The sequence below is a fragment of the Artibeus jamaicensis genome, unplaced genomic scaffold (genome assembly GCF_021234435.1).
Source record: "Artibeus jamaicensis isolate MK-2021 breed Jamaican fruit bat unplaced genomic scaffold, CSHL_Jam_final contig_415, whole genome shotgun sequence".
NCBI classification, from domain to species: Eukaryota; Metazoa; Chordata; class Mammalia; order Chiroptera; family Phyllostomidae; genus Artibeus; species Artibeus jamaicensis.
In genome coordinates this window covers 17,651,518-17,669,365 of record NW_026521823.1, presented here as the reverse complement: position 1 = coordinate 17,669,365, position 17,848 = coordinate 17,651,518, and the positions used below count along the sequence as shown (strand labels likewise).

Below are 17,848 nucleotides of genomic sequence, written 5' to 3'. Positions count from 1 at the left end.
GGAAGACTTGTGAATAAATTGCATAGTATTTTAGAGAAGCACTAAGGAATGAGACTGTTAAGCTGGAAATGTGAATTTTCTTCTATCTTTAGAGCATTCTTTAAGTACTTGAGGCCTAATTAGTGTCATATCTTTAGCTTAAAAAGCCTCATTCTTTTATGTTCTGATCATTTTTCTTGGTAAGTGGAGAAGCCAATCTAGTTAAACATGTGCTTCTAAGTAAGAAATAAGCTTGGCTAGTAAGACTGGAATACTATCTCTTTCCATATTCTTTCTTTATATTACTCAGTAAAACAAAAAAACATAATCATTAACTGGGAATTCACAGAATGTTTTGATTCAATGAAATTTCCTTTAACCATTTATGATTATGGTTTTAAAACAGTGCATTCTAATGATGTGATTTGGTAGCAAGGTTTGAAATATGGTTAGGATTACCTGGGGAAAAAAGTCCTTGAATCTTCTGAAACAAGGTTCCTCTTTAATAAGCGGATTATGGGTTTTTTTTGTTTGTTTTCTATTTCTCTTTTTCAGTGAAAATGATGGGAAACTAAGATTTTTATACTTAAATGTCAATTCAAGAGTTTGAAAATTAGCTTAAGGAATTCTGCTTATATTTACCTTTTAAAAGTTGTTTTTCATTTAAAGGGGGTTAGTAGGTAAGTGAATTTATGCAAGATGACAGAACAACTTGATACAGGAAAACCATGTCAACTGGCCATTCTTGGTCCATCGTGACCCTTGCAAGACCCCCTTTTATGGAATTCTGCAGAGTGTGCAGTTGAGAAAGTGGTGTAGGAACAGCGAGATTGAAGGCATGGGGGAATCCAGGTCACTGGGCCCCTGGCTGCACAGATCATCTCATTCAGGGTCCGTCTTCCAACCTCAACAATGAGCGGATAGCAAACACAGGCTTGGACTGCCTGGGCTCACGTACTGCCTTTGCCACACACTAGCTCTGGGACTTGGGGGGAGTTAATTTAACTTCTCTCATCTATTGTGTCTTTATCGGTTAAAAAAGAGAGGGTAATAATTAGACCTACTTCACAAATTATGCCAAACTCTGAGTTATGGTATGTAAAGCATTTAGCAAAATGACTGCCTCTTAATAAGGTATCATATACATTAAAAATTACTATTAATGGAGATGAAGAGGTTTTAAGATCAGGAGGGTGATCTGCGCTCCCGTTTCACCTCCCCTACTCTTTAGCTGTGTGTGCTAGGTGTGACCTCGTTCAAGTTACTTAGACTTTCTGAGTCTCAGTTCTCTCACTTCAAGAGATCTCAGGAGACCGAGAAATAAATAATACAGATGCTAGATGGTTATTTTGCTTCCCTTTAGCCTTTTAGTGAAGAACAAGGAATCCAGATAAGCAAGGGATTGGGATGGAGGGATGCAGAGATGGGAAGCCTCTGTTCCTGAGAGTCTTTGGGCTCAAAGTTGATTCTGATCCTTTCTCCATTTTGAAGGGCTTTGAAGAGTCTTCTGTTACTTTTTTTTCTTGAATCTTAAAGATTTAGTTAGCCAGCTTTTCGATGAAAGTAATGGAAGTTCAGTTCTTCAATAAATGTGTTCTAATATCATCCTTCCAAAGAATTTAATAATATCATCCTTTGAAAGAATTTATAACTGAGAATTCTACACATTTAAATAAATTGTTAATCAGTTTTACTCTTGATTCCATTTTCTGCTTAATTGTAACATTATTGGAACAATTTTTTCAGCGTTTTCCTATGACCCTCACCATTTCAGTTAAACTTAACAAAAATACTTGTTTTTTCTTAGTATGTTTGATGTTTCCTTAATAGAAGGTGACGACTACAAAGACTAGAAGATTGTCCAACACAAGGGCCTCTAGAATAACATTATAAGGAATACGGCATTTTGTAGCCTTCCGATTATTCCATTTTGTTCTGCTTACCTCTCCCTTTCATTTTGTTCTGCTCTTTGTTATGAAAGTCAGGAAATATTAATGCAAGTTCTTCTAGTTCTAGTTATCTGATACTAATATTTCCTCCCAGTTGAACATGATATTTAACACTGTGAACTAAGAACCTAGTGTCTCAAAAATAATGTGAGGCTTAGATGTGGTAGAAAGATGGCCAGCCACCCCTAAGAGTATATGCCTCATTTTAGTGACAAGCTCATATTTTTTCATTTAAGAGGGGGTGACATTGGACATACAATGAATGTTGGTTGAAATATATCAATATCTGACTAGGCCGAATCTCAGCCAACTTCTCAAGTTAAAAATTTTACAAGGTGGGTCTGTAACCTTATTTGATGAACATGTATTTTGTATAAAGTATTCTCAGAATTTATTCTTTAATATCAAAGTAAAAGTATCCTTCATCTTTAAGGGAATAGAAAATAATTAGTCATTGTCTTTGGAATAATGTAAAGGCTGATTGATTGATAATCATTTTTTTCTTTTTCTTGCTGCCTAGATTTCAGGTTTGTGTATATGTGTTTGTCTATGTTTCTTTACCAAACATTTATTTTAGAAGTTATATTTCCTTGAAATCAACAATAGTATTTGTTCTTCTTTGTTCTTAATTGTTTTTATCTGCCTTGACTTTTGGAAACCAGAATTGAACGTATTATGTCACTTAATCGGGGAAATTCACTGGGCATATAATTTCTAATAAATTCCATGGTGCTGGGTTGTATATGAGATGTAAAGAACTGTTAAGGTGGTCTCAGTAGTAGAATCTGGTAAGGCAGCAAGGTCTACAGAGTAAGGTGCTAAGTATAAAAATAATTGAAAGGACAAAAACAGCAGAGAAGTTACAAAAGTGGACACAATCATGTGCCAAGTGAGTGATACAATTAAAGAGTGTTACTGGGTGGAGGGGAGGGCAAGCTTTCCACGAATTGAGGTGGTTCCAGAAGAAGGTGGGGCTGGCTGGAGCTGGACTTTGCAATCCTGTCTTAGACTTAGTTGCTGAATATGTGAAATAAACAAACCGTACGGCAGCTATCTGCTTCCCTGTGTACTTAAGCTTTGGTTGGGCAATGATCATTTTGATGAAATGGTATTGCTCACCAAAATATTTATAAACCATTTAAATTTGAATTCATTTGGAAGGTTATTACTTTAAGGAATACTTCCACACTGTTATTGTATAATAAATTATCAAGAAAATAGTGGCTCAGCATTAGCATAAGGAGATAACATGCATTCATCTAATGTAAACCATTGTTAGACGTCCAAAGTAGCAAATGGGTTATATTAAGACAACTTAATGTAAAAGCAAGTGCACATGGCGTGCTTTTATGTACAGGCATCTAGTGTCAGCACTGAAGAACAACCTAGATGAGACTAAGAGATGATCACTAATACGCTCTAGCATTTTCGGCACATTACATATTCACACACCTATATGCTATATTGGGGTGATCCGGAAGTCATCATCATGCAAGGTTTCAGTTATTTGGTTTTTGGTTATTTTCAGGCAAAATAATGAGTCATTTGAAGACCTAATAATATAAGTTTTGTCTGGCAGATTCTGTGTTCATATGTTGTTGATGCGGATCATTTAGCCTACACTTCAATTACCAGGGGCTCTATGAAGTGTTTTGTAAATTTAGAGATAGTTGCTTTGATCTGGCCATAGAATAAAACAAGAACACCTAACTAAATAGCAACTAAATATAGCCTTTCATCTTCTCTTCAAAGCAAGAAATAAAAATAATCATTGCAAAGTAATGCCTTTCTTTTTTCTTAGATTTTGACTCTCCTGATCATCTGAAAGTCACTAACATTAGTGTGACTTGCAAAGCCAATAATTGTAGAACATTAGTGTAAGAGAGACCAAATCAAATGAAATGCATTATTCAATTACACTTCTTGGTAACTTTCATTATAATCCTTTCATTCTTACAATCTTTAACTCTTAAGTTTTTTTCTTTTAGCTTTAGATACCGTATAATAAAAAAAGAAGGTCTTCCTTAAATACAGCATCCTAGTCATCAAACATTTATTAAACCATTACATCCACACATTATGTGAAATGTCAGAGTAAACCTGTAAATCAAGTCAGCAAAAGAGTTATCTTGACTCCTCTCTTTCTCTTTGAACTTCAAAATCATAATTTTTGGCCTACAGGAAGCATTTTAGAATTGATCCCATTGGTTTTTGTGGAATATTTAGAGAAGCTTCAGTGAAAAACTTTCATGCTTTAAGCAAGTCTATGCAGTGAAATTGCTAAAAGGCATATATATAGGTTCAACTAGAGCATTCATTTGTTTTTTCTTTTGCACTGTAAGAAAAAAAAGTCTGTTTCAAATCCTATTTGTCCCTTATCTCTGTTTGTTCAGTTGTTTTTAATATCACATACTGAAAGAATTTCAATAGCAGTTTCACCGTGAAGTCATTTGTTATCCTTCAGTGGGCTTTTGCCTACTGAATTGTAAAGCAGTTCTGACTATTTGCATCCTCCAGACAGAGCGGCATATAAACACTCCCAGATATTTCTGGTAAGTATGAAAAAATATCTTATTTGTCCTTTCTGTGAATAAATAAGAGAATGTCAAATTTTATAGACTAATAAATTTGTATGCTGGCAGTGACATTGAATCTCTCATGGCCTACAATGTCATAGACCCTGAGAAACACAATTTTTTTTTGTTTCAGATGAATACTAAGTCAAATAGAAGCTCAATAAAAAGCCAGAATTTGATTGTATTGTTTATGTCTGCCCAATATTCTAATTCAGTTGCAATTTTCCATGAGGAAATGCAATTTACATGTTTCCCAGGTTTCTTGAGGACCAATCACTCACATGTATATGCTTCTCTGTGTCAGAGACAACTCAACTAATGGGTTAAAGTGCCCCTTAGCATTAATCTGCCACGGTTTTGCAAGTTTCCCCCATTTTAATGCTAATTTTTATAATATACTCATCGAGTTGTGAAAACAGAGTGGGAAAAGGCACCATAAACATCTTAATTTTTATGTAGAAAACTTTCGACATGTGTGTAAATGTTGACCTGTGCACACATGTGGTTGACTCAGAAATAGTACTCTACATGGATTAAGTTAAACTATATCAGTTTAAACAAACGTTTATGTATGCACTTTTCCAACTTGAGGTTAAATTGGTTTCTTATGTTTGAATGGATATGTGTATAATATTCGGTATCTAATCTTTATATTCAGTTAAATGATGAGCCTCCGCAATATCAACAGTGATTGGCAGTTCAATAGGTTCACTTGCCAGTTTCCATATTCCACTTTTTAGTTCTTTTTCTATATTAAATGCACTGAGCTGAAAACAATAACATTATATATTTTACAAAATAAAAACAATTAAATGATTTTTCAGATTAATATGTACATGAAGCAGTGAGAACTTTCTTCCTTTATCCATGTACAAAAAGAGGGGTCATGTGAACCAAATATAGTTTGATTATTTTTCACTCTGATGTTCTGAAGAAGGAATTTTAATAAATAATACATAACTTTTTATTTTTATTTTATTGGTATAAGTAAAACAGAACTTAGTGTCGTATTATTTAACTTTGATTTCTGGAGAATAAATTTCCCTAGATGAGTTTTAGTTGAGTGAAAGTAAATTGGATACATAAACATTAAAAAATCAGTGTTAACACTGAAGAATGGATGCATATAAGGGTTTGAAACACCAGTTCTACCTGTGTTTGATGAGCATGTTCTTTACGCCTTTCCTCCGATTATGATGTATAAGAAAAGCAAGTCTACCTGCTTCATTCAAAGACAGGATCCAGCACAAATAATGCTGCTTTTTATCACAAAATCTTTTATTACAAAATCACAAGCATGTAATCCTGTAACATAACAATGTCACACTCAAGCACACTATATGCCATTTTAGGTGAAATGTTCAAATTAATACTATAAATTATTATACCCGTATTATTACTCTACCGACCACACTCAAGCAGGTGTTACTTCTGCTGGACCATGTATATTCAAAATGCTCTTGATTATTTCAAAACTAGGCTTTCTCAAATTAAAAATCACAATGTATTTTACCTTTTACAAGCACACAGGTAGAAAAAGAAGGTATGTGTGTCGTGTGTAGTAAAGTATGCTATGGCAGAAAGGACAAAGATATTTCTTTACACGTAAATTTTGTTCGTTTTTTATTGTTCTACTACAGTTGTCCCAATTTCCCTCATTGCTGTCCACTGCCCCCCCCACCCTCTGCTGCAGTCAGTCCCCTCTCTGTTGGGGATTCCCATGCCCATGTATCATTTATACTTTTTCTTTAACTGGACCCTTTCTCTTTCCTCCTTTATCCCTCTGCCCCCTCCCCTCTGGTCCTTTTTAAATTTGGAAAATATCCTTTGACACTAAAATCTTTGATTCAAGTTACATGTGTGTTTATGTGTACAAATGTACATGTGTGTGTATTTGTATCATCACACACACACACATAATGCTGCAGGTGTGGCCCAGTGGCTGGTTGTGGAGTCAGTCAGACTCACGCTGTGTAGACTGACAGAACGTGTGAATTGTAAAGAACATTAGAGAGTCTCTAATCTAACCTCCCTGTTTTATAGATTGATTACCGAATTGATTCCTATAAAGTTAAAATGGTAAAGCCTGGTGCATACCTCACATCCATGGGTTCTAACTGCTGGCATCTTTCTTCCACACTGTCTCTTTGATTCTGGAATTTATTATACCAGGGAATTGCTTTGGAAAGTTTTTGTGGCTTAACATTCAATGTTCTGCCAAAACACAATCACAGTTATTATATGTACTATGTATATATTATACACTAACATTTACAAAATTATATACAGCATATTATATATGTATATAATATAGTATACTATATTATATGCTTGTGGTAAAAATTGCATAAATACCAGTTTATGATCACTAAATTCTAGACACCACTTTATTACTATATTTCCAAAATAGTTCAAATATCCTATGTGAATCTTTTTTTGGTTATTAAGTCTCCCAAGAATTTATCATTTGTTCATTGACATGGGCCTTCCAGATTTCTGTTCTTCCTGTTCAACTGTAGTAAATTTGGCATTAAAGGACGATACACGATCCTTGTTTCCTTTATAGAGTTGCAAGAGAGTCAATGAGAATTTTACACAAAAGGAGAAGATAAATTTGGCCCTAAAGTACTCATTGAAGACTGTAGCACAGACCAACAAGACTAAGTTCCCAGCCTGGTAAGAGGCTTGTGTTAAATTTAACATCGCAGAAGAGCTCCCAGCTGTTGGCTTGCTACGAAGGAGGAAAGCTGCTCTTATGACTGATTACTGTCCTCAGGAGAAAGAGGGAAGTTAGAATGATGCTACATCTCCAGTGTGTAGAGTGCTCTGCATATTCTGTGGCACTGACTTGAGAAGGCTTCTAACTCGAATGGCTTATTTTCTCAGTTGTGTTTCTCACTCTATCTGGGCTTTGAAATCTTAAAACCTAGGAAGAGAGGGATGGGAATATGTAGAATGGTAGGTGTAGAAAGTAGTATAATAAAGTCACATTACCTTTTTTTAATTTCACACTGATGATAGGTCATTTGTTGTTTGTCACCTTAGCTAACCACACAACTAGGCTTTAGTTGCCAGTTGTAGTTAGAGATCTTGGTTTTATGTTTTTAAAAATGTCATCTATTCCTTCAATCATTTGTAAGTCCCCTGTAATCTCCTTTTAATGTAAGCACACTGGATTTTTCCTTTTTGTTTGCTGCCTGTGCATTATTTACTTTGATCTGCTGTGAGAAAACCTGAAAATGTGTTGTCCTAAATGCTAGCATCTCATCCACAAGATGCGAGGCCTCGTAGTTCACATTGAAGGAAAAGGCTCTTGTGTGAAGACGTGGGTTTTGTTTCATTCTCTCTCCCTGGTGGGAGCCTTAATTGCATTTTCTCTCTCTCACAGTGGCTGGCTAAGGGGTGCCTGCCTTCCCTGCTGATGCTGAAGTTTTCAAGCTCTATTACTCTGTGACGGAGAAAATTCCCTGGTCCAGGAAGAAAAGGGTCAGATTTTTTAAAAAGTGTTTAAATAAGTATTGTCCATTTACCATGCACAATCAACAAAAAGAAGATACAACAGAAAAGCTTAATGTTATCCCCCCTGAAATTTTTGTAGAAGTTTTATATAACCCAGGTTATAAAATATTGGATGTAAAATATCTTAAAAAGGCTAAGTCCTCATGGCAAAGAGGTTACACTTAATAATAACCAGTGGAAAAATTGGTAATAATTTGTGTCCTTTCTTAGTCATTCTAAGTGTTCTAAGTCAATCCATGTATGTGATTAAAATATATATTTGAGGCCATTAGTGGAATTAGTATTAACTGTTGACATGTATGTCATTTTCAGCTAAGTTCTAAAGATCTAATTTTATTAACCTTTTCTCTTTCTATTTTGACTTCCTGACTATACAAGCAATATGCTTGAATCATTAGATCTGAAATGAATATTTTAATTTTCTTCTCATCTGACAAAGTGCACTTCACCTTAACTGGCTTTGAAGCTGCAGCTGCCATGTCTATTTCCACTTCCTGTAGCTTCCATCTTGAAGACATGCAAGGCAATAATGGCATCCACTTAACATTTTCAGTTGCACAATATCTTAAGTATGGAAGCTATATTGATCTGCATTCATAATGATTATTTATTGTTTGATACTTAAATGTTTTCATGCACATACACATAAACTGTGGTTTTTAAAACCAATGGCTTGTTATTCCAACTGATACAGATTACATGCAAGGCCTAATTTTATTCCCATTGCTTACTTTCAAATCTTGGTATGTTAGGCTCTCTGCTGCCTTCTCAACTTCTCCATTTATAAGTTGTTCCTTTTCTTTTTTCTTCTTCTATAGCCTCCTTATATTCTCCCTCGCTGTGTTCCAAGTGGTTATTCACATAGTGCCTGCCCTTCATGTTACTTCCTGAGAGGTCTGATCTTTTCTTATTGTCTGTTAGTGAGGGGAGAGAGAGACAGAGAGAGAGAGTATCTTGTCCAGGGATAGCAATGGGGATTTTTGATGGACAGTTGGATTAGGCAGCAGAAGAATTCATGGTTAGAAATAGCATAGATTGGTTGGTTGAAATGAGAGCAAGAAAGAAAAAAAGATGTTAGGAATTTGAGAATGTGAAGAGAAGACAGATGCTGAGAGGAAAATACCCTTCCTAGAGGTTGGGATTGTGCATGTTAGCTCTGACCATACTCTCCCATTAGCAATCACTGGGCCTTTCAGGCTTTGTGCAATGAGCTGAACCCTGGCAACAGAGTCTTTTCAGCTATATTGAAAAGCAGTGATCCAACACATAAAGTGAAAACATCTCCTTGATACAAGACTACACACAGCTTTGAGAACACATTAACATTATAAGACAGATATGATTGTCATTAAAAACAGCTTCAGGAAGCCCATGTCTTGCTTTATTATCATCAAACTGGTTAACAATGTAAAAGGAACTGTCTGAAAACTGATTTGAATGCATCATATACATTTGAACACTGGCCACTTATGAGTTAGTTTCAGGATGGTGATTTTTAAGTGTTTATAGCAATCACATTTGGGTGTTGATAGGATTTTGAAACATTTTCTTTGAATGTTTCACTAGCAGATGACAGGGCAAGACATATTTTCATAATTTTGTTACTCCTAATTAGTTAAAAATAAAATAAAATTGGAGCAAATGATAAAGATCTTTCAGGAGTCCTTAATAATTTTAAGAGTTATGTATGTTAGAAAATTCAAGAGCTAATAGCACCCCTTTTAACTTTGTGGTTTAGACTACTATTGTATTTTAGAACAATTAAAATAAAAAATATGGAATGAATTGAATTTTAGAGAGTTCAAAGGATTCATTAGCATATTTTATGTCCTTTGCATCCCTGTACATGTTTTCATAAATACTTCTCAAAGCTTCTTCTTTTTCTATTTATCATCGTTCTACTTACTTCTTTCAGAAAGTGCAATAGTTGTCAGTTAGGAGCTATACATTGCTGAGGACGTAGAACAGATCTAGATAATTCAGCCAGTGGCTCTTCTATTTATCAGCACATTTTATTACGATAGAAATGTTCTATGGTGAAGGTTAGAGAACCTGATTATTTTTTAAAATAGGTCAAGAAATGGATCAGAAAATCTGCAGGGGATTTATCTCTGTTTCTAGTACTTCATAATGACAAAACTTTCTTTGGCTAATGAGCATGTCTAGGTAAATTTAAATATATCGAGAAAAGGGTAGAAGAGGACAGTATACTTCTAAGAGAATTGATATAATTGCAGTAGTTGAATTCAAAAGATTGGAAATAGTTTGAAAGGAGTAAGAAGTGACAAGCCCCAGTTTGTTAAGCCAAATATATTCTATTTTCTTATGCTAGTGGGTGTGCACCTCATGAATCATTTCATGTACCTTATTCAGAACAAAAAGTTATGAAATTCCTCATAGCAAATCTTAGCATGTTTGTTCTATTTCCATTCCAGTGCTACATTTAACCACTTACCTATTTTGTATGCATTGAGTTATTTGCATGCATTTGACTGTTATTGAGTACCCACTGTCTTGTCTACAATTTGAAGTTCTAGTAGTAAAAAATTATCTTAAACATAAGAGACTGGAAATCCATACAAATATAGTCTTTACAAATAATAAATTATTTAGTTATTCAGATGCTTGACATCCCTAATACAAAGCCAACTTTAATGCGAATACTTATTTTAACTTTGGGTTGTATTACTTTGCTTTGGAGAATCTATACTCCATCTCCCACAATAAGAGCCACACTTACATAGTTGGTAAATATAGTAGAGTTATTATTATCCTGTTTCCATTTATATGCTTCCCAAAAGGAAAACTAATTCTTAACTATAACTTAAATTTGTTTTTGTGTCATTTTCCCATAGTGTTTCCATTCATTCTTCAAATGGCAGCCTTAGTGGCACTCTCTGTGAAACTTTCCTACCCTAATGTCTCTGAGTGAGAGCTTAGTGTACCACAGAAAGGTCTTAAATTTCAAATAGGCCACTTACCTACCATCTGTTGTAACCATTCATCCTTTTGTGCCCTGTCTTCTAAAGGCCGCATACCTGGAGGGCAGGTATTAGCTGTTCAAATCTGTATATTCTGATTACCTGACATAATATCTGAGTCATAACAGCTCAGTAGATGTTTCTTGGATTAATTCAGTCCTCATAGATTTATGGTTTAAATTATTTGATCTTACATTTTAGGGAACTTTGACTATTCCATGATAGGAAAAGATGAGAGGAGGTCTTTATGCTGTTTTCAATTAGCAATAATTGCCCCTCGGATAAACCTCAGTGGCTACGATACTGCCACTGTGCAAAGCTATGCTGTTTTTATATAATACAGTATCAGCTGAATTTCATCTTTGTCTTTCTGTAGGGAAATTTAAAATCCCATTTTTTAAGAAATAGTTTGAAAGTTTAGGTTCAGAAAAAGTGCAAATTGATAGTGATCAGCTGGTTTGCATTATTTTTTATGGTATTTTGTGGCTCTTAATTTTTCCATGAAGGCATCATTAAGAATCAGATTTAGGTATCTTCACATTTGGCTGTTTAGATCCAAGAATCTCTTCTATGTCCTAATCTTCCTGATGATATCGTTAGTCCTTTAAGTGTGCAAGGCCTGTGAACATCTGTGTTCATGAGTGTGTGTGCAGCCATTAATTGCTCTTCTAAAGCAATGTCTTTGATATCTTTGATCCTAGTTTTTACTGTCAAACCCAGTTTCTGAGAGTTGATCCTTCCTGTGATAATGACTTGAAGGATTTTGAGGAGGTTTTGGTTTGTTTTGTTTAATTTTGGTAGAGGCAGTCCTCTTCCTTGGAAGGAATCAGATAAAACAATTTTAACTTTGATAATAAATCCATCTTCCTTCCCCTTACCCATGGATTATTAGCCTGCAATGGAATGAACTGATAATATACATTTTTATACTATATAAAATTTCAAACATGCACGAATAACTATCATTAGTAAATAACTCATTTTTTATTTTCTAAGTTTTTTTTTCAGTATAAGAGGGGAACTAAGAAGTTCAATTAACACACATGGGTTCAGTGCCTATCATAGTATGCAGTACAGGGAAAGGGTAGAAATAGGTGACGAAGAGTCCAGTCTGTGATAGTGATTTGTATGGGAGATTCATAACTATACTAATAACTTTTATACAAAACAATATTTGATACAAATTTTACCAGTAATGCTGGTAATTCATCACAGGGACAAGTAGAAGGATAAGACAATGAACATTTCATTTCGTTTTTTTATTGAAATGATGTTTAAGGTGGGTTTTTGAAGAACAAGAGGAAAAAGCAGGAGTGGAGTGGAGTTTGTCCATTTCACCTGATCTGTAAGCATCTGGGGATGATGTGACAGTTTAAATGCTGGGGATGTATTTCGTTGAGAAGTGAAGGCCTGGCTGAGAAATTGGTGCTTAGCGTGGTAAGCAGCGTGCTGCTATTGATGCTCTCCGAAGATGGTGTGCTCCGATCCAACTCAACATTTAGAAAAGGTAGAGAAAGGTTCAGAAGCTGTTTGTTTGGTCTGTGTCAGAAAACAGAAAATAAATAAGGAAATACTATAGCAAACAGAGGCCGCTAGGTTGTATCTCAGACATGTTTGCTTTCGTCCAGACATATTATTTTCAACCATATCAATTAAAAGTCAAGTTAGAATGGGGATTTCAGATCAAAAGCATGAGTTGTGCATATAAGAAGCGTAGAGATTTAGACTTTATGTTGGCATGGCAACAAGTGACCCGAGGTGAGTAGTGTCCACCTCCTTTCTGCGGGACCGCGTGCAGGTTCACTGCAGTCCCCATGGCTTGTCCATGGGGACATCACTGGTTGTCCCCTGCCTGTTGCTTGAGGTGTTCGACTTTGTGACCTTCATTATAACCCAATAATCATGGGAGATATGGTGAGAGTGGAGAGTTTCAAACTTACTATATATCAAGGTTCTAGAAAATAATAATTATAACAGAATTCTGTAAGTATATTCAAATTATACAGAATGTAATTTCCCGTTTTTTCTTATTTATTGTATTTAATTCTGTGTCATTAACAGTAGATACAACATCAGATTGAAAACTGGTCTAAATTTCTTCCTCTTAGCAATATTTTAAAGATATACACCCTGACCCATGTGGCTCAGTTGGTTGGACATCGTTATGCAGAGCAGATCGTCACTGGTTCAATTCCAGTCAAGGCACATGACTGGGTTGTGGGTTCAGTCACTGGTTGGGGCAGGTATGAGAGGCAACTGGTGTTTCTCCTCCTCTCATCCTCTCTTCCTTCTCCTCTCTCTAAAAATAAAAAAATAAATGTATGTTTTATATATATATATATATATGTTATTACTCAATGAGTGGAATAAGAAAACAAAGCAAAAAACAAAGAAAGTGATTTAATTTATATAACAAGATTTTTTTTATTTTACAGAAAGACTAGGAGTAAGAAGGGAATAAAATAGAAATATTTTTATTAATAAGAGAAATGAATTTTGGAGTTTTAGCTATAATGTTGATAATAGTATTAGCTCTACTTATAGTAAATATTCAATAATATGTGTTGTTTTCTATTTCATACCCTATTATTATCATACCCTTCATATTTTATTTAGTTATATTTTATATCAGTGATAAATACAATAATATAATCTAAAACTTAAGTGCTTTAGAATTCTCCACAATATTATACAAATAATATTTTCACTATAAAATCTTGTTGAAAGTTATATATCTCTTTTTAAAATTACTTTATTGTTGTGCAATTACAGTTGTGTGCATCTCCCCCATTACTCCCCCACCCCAAAAGTAATATCTTTGATTAATCATGCATAAAACAAGGTTAACATCATATTAACTCATATAGCACAAAGAAGAGATTTACCATGACATCTTGTTGAACTTCTGTCAGTTCTCTCAACTTGCCCAGGTGTTCCTGATTTTTAGGTCTGCCTTTCTCTATGCTGTTTCTTCTATCTGGAAGTCAACTTTTTATTTTTCTTTCTGTACAAATTTTGTTTAGGTCACAATTTAGCTTTCACGAACTCCCGTCCACCTTTCTCTGGCCACTCTCCACCAGCCTGGATGAAGAATGGGATTCATAACACTTAATGGTTTACAGAGTCTTTGAACATATACCACCCCATTAGACCCTCCTTATCTTCATTCATTCATTCATTCATTCATTCATTCATTCATTCATTCATAGTTTATGCACAGAACATTTGTGAAGCTCCCTTCTATGTTAGGTACTAAAGGAGAAGAGAGATTTCCAGCAATACAATAAAAAGTTTTTATTTTCAGGAAACTTACCAATAAGTGTGTGTATTCCAAAACTGAATTTGCACAAGTGGAAACACAAAAGAGGTGGATTTAGCAGAGAAGAGGTGGCCAGAAAGGTGGACGACAAGAGACGGAAAAGATTTCACTGAGTTTTAGAGACCTCAAGGGAGTTAAGTGAGAATTGAGGGGATGAGGGCAATAGAGGGATAGGAAACAAGAAACTCCATGGCTCACAAAATAGAACTGTTTTTGTTCTGTTTGTTATGTTCATCGGTTGAGCTCATAATATGGTCTAGATTGTATGCACAGCATTCTACAAGGATTCTTCATTACAAGCAGAGTCTGAGTCTGAATCCCAGAGAAATTAATATGCCTTAATAAAGTGAATTTCACCTTGTATCTTCTGCACCCTACTTTTAAGTTATTATGTGAAAATGTTGTAGTTGTTTTCTGAAATATCTGTGAATGAGGTCATGCTTTTTTCTAAAATCCAAAATATAACTCTCAAAACCTTTTCTCTAATTCATGCTTGTTTTATGTATTAACCCATTGTTTCATGTGTTAAATTTTTATATTTTTGGTGTAATCTATAACTCTAAGAAAGTTTGAGCTAGGCGAGGAAGAAGAAAAAAACATCAAAGCTAAATCTTATAAAATGACATCCAAATCTTGCTGGAAGATAGAAGCGCCATTTTGCTAAACCTGTCTGAAGCACTAAAATTAAAATATCACACAAAACTACAATTTTCTATTAATATCTTCTTTTAGTGATCACCTGACAAATGAAAGGCATAGACCTGTGTTCCTCCTAGGTTAGCAGTCCTATGGAGCATAATGGGGCAATTTATTCTGTTTCCAAATTATATTCTTTGGAAATATTCTACAAGTGAACTTGATAAGTATATAAAACTCTCAGAAGACTTTGCTATGTATCTTTAGAGAGATGATTTTTGCATACATCAATAGAGAAAAAGTTGCAGATTCCACTTACTTATTTTTACTATAAGAAGAAATATTAATCATGAATTAACCTGATTCATTAATCATGAATGTAACAACTTACATCTTTTCAAAGCTAGGATTTTTACTAAATTTCTCAACTTAAAAGTTTTAACAGTGGAGGAATTTAGTCAACATTGTAGAGCTATAATGGATAGATTGCTAATTGAAGAACTATTGGTCACTGAGGGGAAATTGAATACATGAGTTCATTCGTTTAGCATTTGCTCTGTGGTCGAAGGAGAAGACAAGTAAAATATATATTGTTAGCCTGTCATGCTTTCTCAGTGAGTTGGAATTTCATTCCTACAACAAAAGGTTGCAGGTTGGATCTCCGTCTGGACACTCATGGGGTGGGGCAGGGGGAGTGGCAACTGATCAATGTTTCTGACATGGATGGGTCCCTCTGTCCCTCTTCCTGCCTTCCTCTATCTCTAAAATCATAAACATACCTTTGGGTGAAGATTAAATATATGTATATATATATTTATCTTTAATATTGAATTTGAGTTATAGAAAAATCAAAGTATTAAAAAATTAGAAAAAAGTGGGTTGTCAGAAATTTGGCTTCTAATATTCACTATTATTGGCTAAGAAATCTGTTGGAGTGAATGGTTCTCATTTGTAAACTTGAGGATTAACTCATTAATTTATAAGGTCCAATTGAATTTTAAAATTTTTATTATATAATTAGCTAATTTAATAATTCATATATATAGAAGATCAATGCATAATATAGTGTGAATATTATATCCAAATATTTAACCTTGTAAATGATTAGCAGAGATCAGTAAATCTTTGATAAATTGTCTAGTAAAAAAATGACATAGAGAAAAATATGGCCCCAATCTACATGTTCAGATTAATGTTTACTTTTTAAAGGGTGGGCATATAGAGATGCCATCATTTATACAGATTTACATAGATTGTTAAATCTAAGATATTATGATTGAGAATACTTCTTTTCTAATTTTTATACAATTTATTAGAAGAGGAGAAATGTTACTGTTTGAGTAGCACCTACAATGGTACCACAAAAAAATTTGAAAAAAATTTTAATTAATTTTTATAATAAACCCAGGATATAGATATCATTACTCCCGTTTCACTAAGGTTGAAACCAAGACTCATTGCTCAAGTTACAAAACACCCTCTTGGAGACAGGCTGTGTGCAAGTGCCATCTGACTCTGAAGTTCCCTCTCTCTTCACCAAACCAGACTGTCTCCCTGAGAAGGTATAAACACAGGCTCTCTGAGCTCCCCTTTCCTCAATGAACAGAAGTGTATCTGAAAATAACCAGAGGATGATTGCTGCACACTGCAGGAATAGGAAAGTAGTACAAAATTATGGGAGGCTGAGAAAATCAATAGTAAAATTTTGGTTGACCATTATGCTGGAAAAATAATACCTGTGCACGGAGAACATTGAGGATGCTTATCAGATGTTTGCATCAGAGGCTGGGGGGGCTTCTGAGATTTCTGAGATAGAGTAGGAGTGGGGAGAAATAAAGACAGAACAAGTGGTAGAGATTGATTCGGATGAGGAGTCATTTAGTGGAGGTGAAAAATCAGGACTAAAAACAGTTGAATTGCGAAGTAAAAACAGTAGTGGGTTTATGGGGAGGGGAGGGCAGGTAGAATAAATAGCAGTTTTTCAATCTGAGCCAGGAGGATTTAAATGCACTTTTAAATTTTGTCCAGGAATGAAATGAAATTGTATGTAAGAAGTTGCTCTCAAAATAGTTAAAAGGCAAAAGCTATGCATGATAGTTTCACATAATTTTTTGAATGATTGATACATTTTTAATACAGGCAAATGACCTGGGACTCTCAAATTCAAAGACTGATAATTCTTTCTTCCTTATTGTTTATTACAATGTCAGCCAAACTGGAAACACTAGAATAACATTAAACAATTAATTTTTATCAATCAATAAGTCAACAAAATATTGCATTAAAGTAACATCTAAAGTTCAACACTGCTCTATTTATTTAATTTTCCATAATTGTGTCCCATATTAATGAACTGAATTATATTTTGAACCTGCAGGCAAAAATTAGTGATACTGACTCTCACTTCTGTAATATGACTATTCTAAAGCCAGAAAATTGAACGTTTATCTCAGATACATCCTAAAAACAGCAGTAAAAAGTAGTCTCATCATGGTGTTGCCAACCCTGATTGTGAAACATTGTACTTTGGACTATTCCCCATATAGATTGTGCCCATTAAAAATGTTTCTGCTAAAATTTGTAGTGTAATAGTGACTTTGAGAAATACACAGGAAGGAAGGAAATGTTTGGTCAAATTACTACTTAATTATTCCAAAGCAGGAGTCACTGGCTTTGTTTTGCCCTCTTTTACTGAATAACTTCTGATGCAATCAAACTGAAAAGTCAGGAAATTAACTTTTATGGAAATTGAGTCATGCATTAAATGCATTTCCAATGCTGATACTGTTTGCTTAATAACCAGTAAAACTGAACCAAGTTTTACTATGAATTGAAGGATCCAAACTTCAAATAAGCAATTTGTTTCCTTCATCATCCCTACACTTGGCT

At 34.4% G+C, this 17,848-nt stretch overlaps 1 protein-coding gene and 1 pseudogene across 1 annotated transcript in view; one reads left to right on the top strand and one right to left on the bottom strand.

The window, feature by feature from the left end:
• The window catches only part of DACH1 (dachshund family transcription factor 1), a 399,456-nt gene that overhangs the window by 69,695 nt on the left and 311,913 nt on the right, over positions 1-17,848 (top strand). The gene's annotated exons all lie outside the window — the stretch shown is intronic.
• Positions 11,166-11,325, bottom strand: LOC119055119 (uncharacterized; annotated as a pseudogene).